A 6,180-nucleotide genomic window follows, 5' to 3' on the forward strand; every position below is an offset into this window, starting at 1 on the left:
ATCGAATCGGTTAGGCCGAAGAAAGAAACATAAACCGTTTTTCTAATAGAAATACAATAATGATTTTTAAAAACAATAGTTTAAAGGAAGAAACAAGAAACAAATCCCGGCTTTATTTCCTTCTTCCTGGCTGATAAATTCAAATTTTTTTTAGGTATATGGCACTCAGCGATATTACAGGTTGTTTGAAAAGTTCCAAATTTTAAGACTAACGTTAGACTAGCCTAAACACATTCTTAGAACCGTCAAATAAAGAAGTTATGCAGTTATTTGCGTTTTGCTAACAATAAGATGAGATGGATTTATTCCCCTTTTCCAATTGGTGATTCAATTGATATTTTTAGTTTCTAAAAAAGAAACTGTGAACAAACTGGCGAAAACAAGAATTTCTTTATTATAAAATAAATATCTTATACCTATGTATATTATATTATACCAATTTTAGAAAAGTAGAATTATTCGAAAATGATTAACGATTTTATGAAAAAAGCAATCAAGTGTAATTTTTAAATAGTTTATACATATATAAATATACATATATAAAGAAAGTTTGATTTTTATTTTTTATTTAGGTAAATATTTATTTAAATTTTAGAAAATTTTAAATATAATTTTTTTGTAAGATTTGGAATGCAGATAAATAATTTCTGCAAAATTTCATACCAATTTCACTTAAAACAGTTTTTTTTCCGAAAAATGTTTAGGTTTTTGATTTTTTTTCTAAAAATGCGCCTTAATAAATTTTGTTTGATTTAAAGAACGAATTAATTTTTTTTTCTGATATATGTACGTACATTTGACAAATCTTATTTATATATAAAAAGTTTTAAAAATTAAAGTAATTTAAAATTTAAGAACAAGTTCGTGGGATCAAGTCGTGCATTTTGTTTTTCATCTACATTGAAATGAAACACCTATAAGTTTGTTATAACAATTTTGAACTTGAACTTGGACGGAATATTTGATACTTTTTTTAAAATGATGGTCTAAAATCATTTTCCTAGGAGCCCCGCAAATTCACTCCCGCACACGCCTCATTTTGGTCTAGCGCCGCCTCTGCTGAACTCTAATCCGAAGTTAGAAAAAAAATAATCAGCTCCCGTTTTTTTAAATATTACCGTTAGAATATGCAAAAAAAAACGTTTTTTTACTGTTGTGAGGCATATCATTAGAAAGGTCTTGGGGAGTAAAGAACGAATCGTGAAGTCTGGCAGCATTTTGGTGTGACCAACATGTGTTAAATTCGATCCAAAGGTGTGACAAAAATGAAAGAAGTCAAGTCATCTAAAGAATGTTGTGACGTATATCAGAAGAAAGCCCTTGACAAGAATCATTAAGTCTGGCAGCATTTTGGTTGACCAACACGGGTTAAATTGGACCCAAAGTGTAAAAAAATAAAAAAAGTCAACCTGGTTGCGTAATTTTGTAAATTTAATTCCTAACCCAAAGTAATTTGCATTATATTTTTTTTTATGAAATTTGTCATATAATATTCCCAAAAATGTCAGCGCAAAAAGTCAGGCCAAATTTCTTTTAGTCCAGTAATTTTAGGTTTTATCTGCGGAAAAATTCCTACTGGGCTGAATTTTGGTATACAGCTTAATGACGGCTTTGTTATGAAAAATCGACATTGATATCGTGTCCGCGTTAAGAGTTATAGGGGTCAAAAGGTCACAAAAACTGGTTTTTCACGATTTTCAGCAAAACGGTAAGTCTTATCAAAAAATTTTCAAAGCAAGAATTGTAGACCAGATTATTATGTATAAAAAGTGTCATGACACTTTTTTTCCTAAGACCCACCGTTTCTTAGGTATAACGATTCAAAAAGTTGAAGTTTAGTTGTAATCGTCATAATCCTATTCCTGAAAAAAAAACTCCTAACTGAAAAGTTCCTGAAATTTCATTATTTTTTTAGCTTGAATTTCGTTCCTCAACTGTTAAGAATATGGGGAAACCAAAAAAAATGGAAATTTTCGCCATTTTTCCGATTGGGGCCCTTCTCCCGAAACCATTTCCCTGGGAATTTTTGTTTAGAATATGTCTGAAAATATACAGGGTGTGCAATAGAGAATGGACAACCCTAAAACGGCTTATAGCTACACTTATGATTGTTCTAAAAACAGATAGAAAAAGTTCTATCGCAACCAGTTCATAAAATATGGACTTTTTTTCGTTCAGTGTATTTTAAATTTTATCATCTTATGTTTTCGTTCACTACAACCACGAATGAATGAATTTTATTTATTTCTTTTTTTTATAATTTTCTACAATAATTGGATGAGTACATAAACACTTTAAAAATTTCATAGCTATTGCACATTTTCGTAAAAAAAATTTTGAAATCTGTTTTTTGATGCAAAATGTAAAAAAAGTATTTTATGAAAAATTTTAAACACCTGTGATATAAAATAAATCTATAGAAACCTAGGTGGCCATCTTTCTTAAAAATATTCTCCTTATACCAGAATATTTTTAAGAAAGTTGGCCACCTAGGTTTCTATAGATTTATTTTATACCACAGGTGTTTAAAATTTTTCATAAAATGCTTTTTTTACATTTTGCATCAAAAAACAGATTTCAAAATTTTTTTACGAAAATGTGCAATAGCTATGAAATTTTTAAAGTGTTTATGTACTCATCCAATTATTGTAGAAAATTATAAAAAAAAAGAAATAAATAAAATTCATTCATTCGTGGTTGTAGTGAACGAAAACATAAGATGATAAAATTTAAAATACACTGAACGAAAAAAAGTCCATATTTTATGAACTGGTTGCGATAGAACTTTTTCTATCTGTTTTTAGAACAATCATAAGTGTAGCTATAAGCCGTTTTAGGGTTGTCCATTCTCTATTGCACACCCTGTATATTTTCAGACATATTCTAAACAAAAATTCCCAGGGAAATGGTTTCGGGAGAAGGGCCCCAATCGGAAAAATGGCGAAAATTTCCATTTTTTTTGGTTTCCCCATATTCTTAACAGTTGAGGAACGAAATTCAAGCTAAAAAAATAATGAAATTTCAGGAACTTTTCAGTTAGGAGTTTTTTTTTCAGGAATAGGATTATGACGATTACAACTAAACTTCAACTTTTTGAATCGTTATACCTAAGAAACGGTGGGTCTTAGGAAAAAAAGTGTCATGACACTTTTTATACATAATAATCTGGTCTACAATTCTTGCTTTGAAAATTTTTTGATAAGACTTACCGTTTTGCTGAAAATCGTGAAAAACCAGTTTTTGTGACCTTTTGACCCCTATAACTCTTAACGCGGACACGATATCAATGTCGATTTTTCACATCTTCATAACAAAGCCGTCATTAAGCTGTATACCAAAATTCAGCCCAGTAGGAATTTTTCCGCAGATTGGGCTTAAAAATGACTAAAATGACTGGGCTATTTGACAAACACCCGGTAGACAACTTTAAATGTCGAAATTTCGAATAAACATAAGAATAAATTGGTCTGGCAGCTTTTTAGTGTGACCAACATGGGTTTAATTCGATCCTAAGCGTGAAAAACAGAAAAAAATCAACTCGTTTGAATAATTTTGTAAATTTAATTCCTAACCGAAAGCAATTTGTTCAATTTATTTTTTGACAAAATTTGTTACACAATACTCCCAATAGTATTTGCGCAAAGAGTCAGTCTAAAATTCTTTGACAAACACCAGGGTATGTCGAAAAATTCAAAATTTTCGAGAAAATTCTGTTTTTGTTCTTTTATCTAAAGAAAGTTGTGAGGCACATAAATAGAAAGGTCTTGAGGAGTTAGACAAGAAAAAATTGGTCTGGCAGCATTTTAGTGTGACCAACATTGGTTTATTATGGTCTGAATGTGTGCCAAAAATATGAGAAAATATATTTTTATTCATTATACAGTGCGATTTAGGAGAAATGTGTAAAAAAGCTAGAGTGTGTAGGTTACGTTGAGACAAGAAAAAAATCGTATGGGAGGGGAGGGTCTATTTCCCCCGTTTAGCCAGGAGCGGCAATTTTCTAAAAAACTGACTTTATTTGGGAAAAAAATAAAATAAAATCACCTCATGATGTTGACATAACTGACCAAAATTTTGGTTGTGTACATTTTAGATCATGGACTAACGATTAATAATACAACACACACAAAAATCGAAAAACAGATTTTTTCACTCCACTTTAATGTAAAAAAAGGGCATAAACAAAATATGTAAGTAAGCAGTTGATAATAGTAAAAGGACTCTTAAAATCATATTTCCTGATTTTCAGAGAAATATTTTTTCCTGGATACCTTTTGATTGAAAAATAGCATTAATTCAATGTTAATCCAATACTGTCCTATTTTATTGTCTCATATTATCTGAATGTTAAAGAATAATGGAAGGTTAATATTTCATAAAATAATTCACCAAGAAGTCCAGCCACGTAAAAACAAAACAAAACAAAAAGGTTTTTTTTAAAAGTAGTTTTGGTTTTTTTTTTATTTCTTGAAAATGGTTTGACATTTTTGCTTATTGTTTTCTGTTTTTGTTTAAAAACAATAAGGTCCAATTTATTCACACTCCATTAAATTTAAAGTCGCCATTAAAAAAGGGAAATTTTAAAATTTGTATGCGATTTGACAGATTTATAATTTTTAATGGAGACTTTAAATATAATGGAGAGTGAATAAATTGGACCTAAGACCATTAAGTTTTTGAAAGCTTATTTAGTACTTATTTACATACAATTTTGAAAAAAAAAGTAGTTCAATATTTTTTTTCAAAATTTTGACTTTGAAAATTATTTTATCAAAAACTATTTCTTAAAACAGCTTTATTTAAAAAGTATATAAAAAACAATGTTTTCGGCTTTACAAAGAGGTACAACACGTTATTGTAGGTGAAAGCGTTGATTTTATTTTATTTTTTTCCCAAATAAAGTCAATTTTTGTAGAAAATTGCCGCTCCTGGCTAAACGGGGGAAAAAGACCCTCCCCTCCTATACGATTTTTTTCTTGTCTCAACGTAACCTACACACTCTAGCTTTTTGACACATTTCTCCTAAATCGAACTGTATAATGAATAAAAATAAATTTTCTCATATTTTTGGCACACATTCAGACCATAACAAACCAATGTTGGTCACACTTAAATGCTGCCAGATCAATTTTTCTTGTTTAACTCCTTAAGACCTTTCTATTTATGTGTCTCACAACTTTCTTTAGATGACTTAACTTAAAAAAAAAAGGAACAAAAACAGAATTTTCTCGAAAATTTTGAATTTTTCGACATTTAAAATTGTCTACCAGGGTGTTTGTCAAAGAATTTTAGACTGACTCTTTGCGCAAATACTTTTGGGAGTATTGTGTAACAAATTTTGTCAAAAAATAAATTGAACAAATTGCTTTCGGTTAGGAATTAAGTTTACAAAATTATTCAAACGAGTTGATTTTTTTCTGTTTTTCACGCTTAGGATCGAATTAAACCCATGTTGGTCACACTAAAAAGATGCCACACCAATTTATTCTTATGCTGCACATCGAGACCTTTCTCCGAATATGCATCATTTTTTTGCACATGACTGGTTTTCTTAAAAAAGAAACAGAAACAGGATTTTTTTCGAAAATTTCGAAATTTCGACATTTAAAGTTGTCTACCGGGTGTTTGTCAAAGAAATTTGGCCTGACTTTTTGCGCTCACATTTTTGGGAATATTATGTGACAAATTTCTTCAAAAAAAATACTATGCAAATTACTTTCGGTTAGGAATTAAATTTACAAAATTACCCAACCAGGTTGACTTTTTTCATTTTTTTACACTTTGGGTCGAATTTAACCCATGTTGGTCACACCAAAATGCTGCCAGACTTAATGATTCTTGTCAAGGGCTTTCTTCTGATATACGTCACAAAATTCTTTAGATGACTTGACTTCTTTCATTTTTGTCACACCTTTGGATCGAATTTAACACATGTTGGTCACACCAAAATGCTGCCAGACTTCACGATTCGTGCTTTACTCCCCAAGACCTTTCTAATGATATGCCTCACAACATTCTTTAGATGACTTGATTCATTATGTCGTTGGCTCTCGGTCTATAGTGTGAACGTGACATCAACGCTCGACATCGAAATCATAACATCAGCGTTCTATCTGCTTCTGAAAACGATTTTTGAACTCATTTTATATACTCGATACCCGTACTACTTGGGATTATTTC

Source organism: Episyrphus balteatus, chromosome 4 (genome assembly GCF_945859705.1).
Source record: "Episyrphus balteatus chromosome 4, idEpiBalt1.1, whole genome shotgun sequence".
In the NCBI taxonomy this organism is placed as follows: domain Eukaryota; kingdom Metazoa; phylum Arthropoda; class Insecta; order Diptera; family Syrphidae; genus Episyrphus; species Episyrphus balteatus.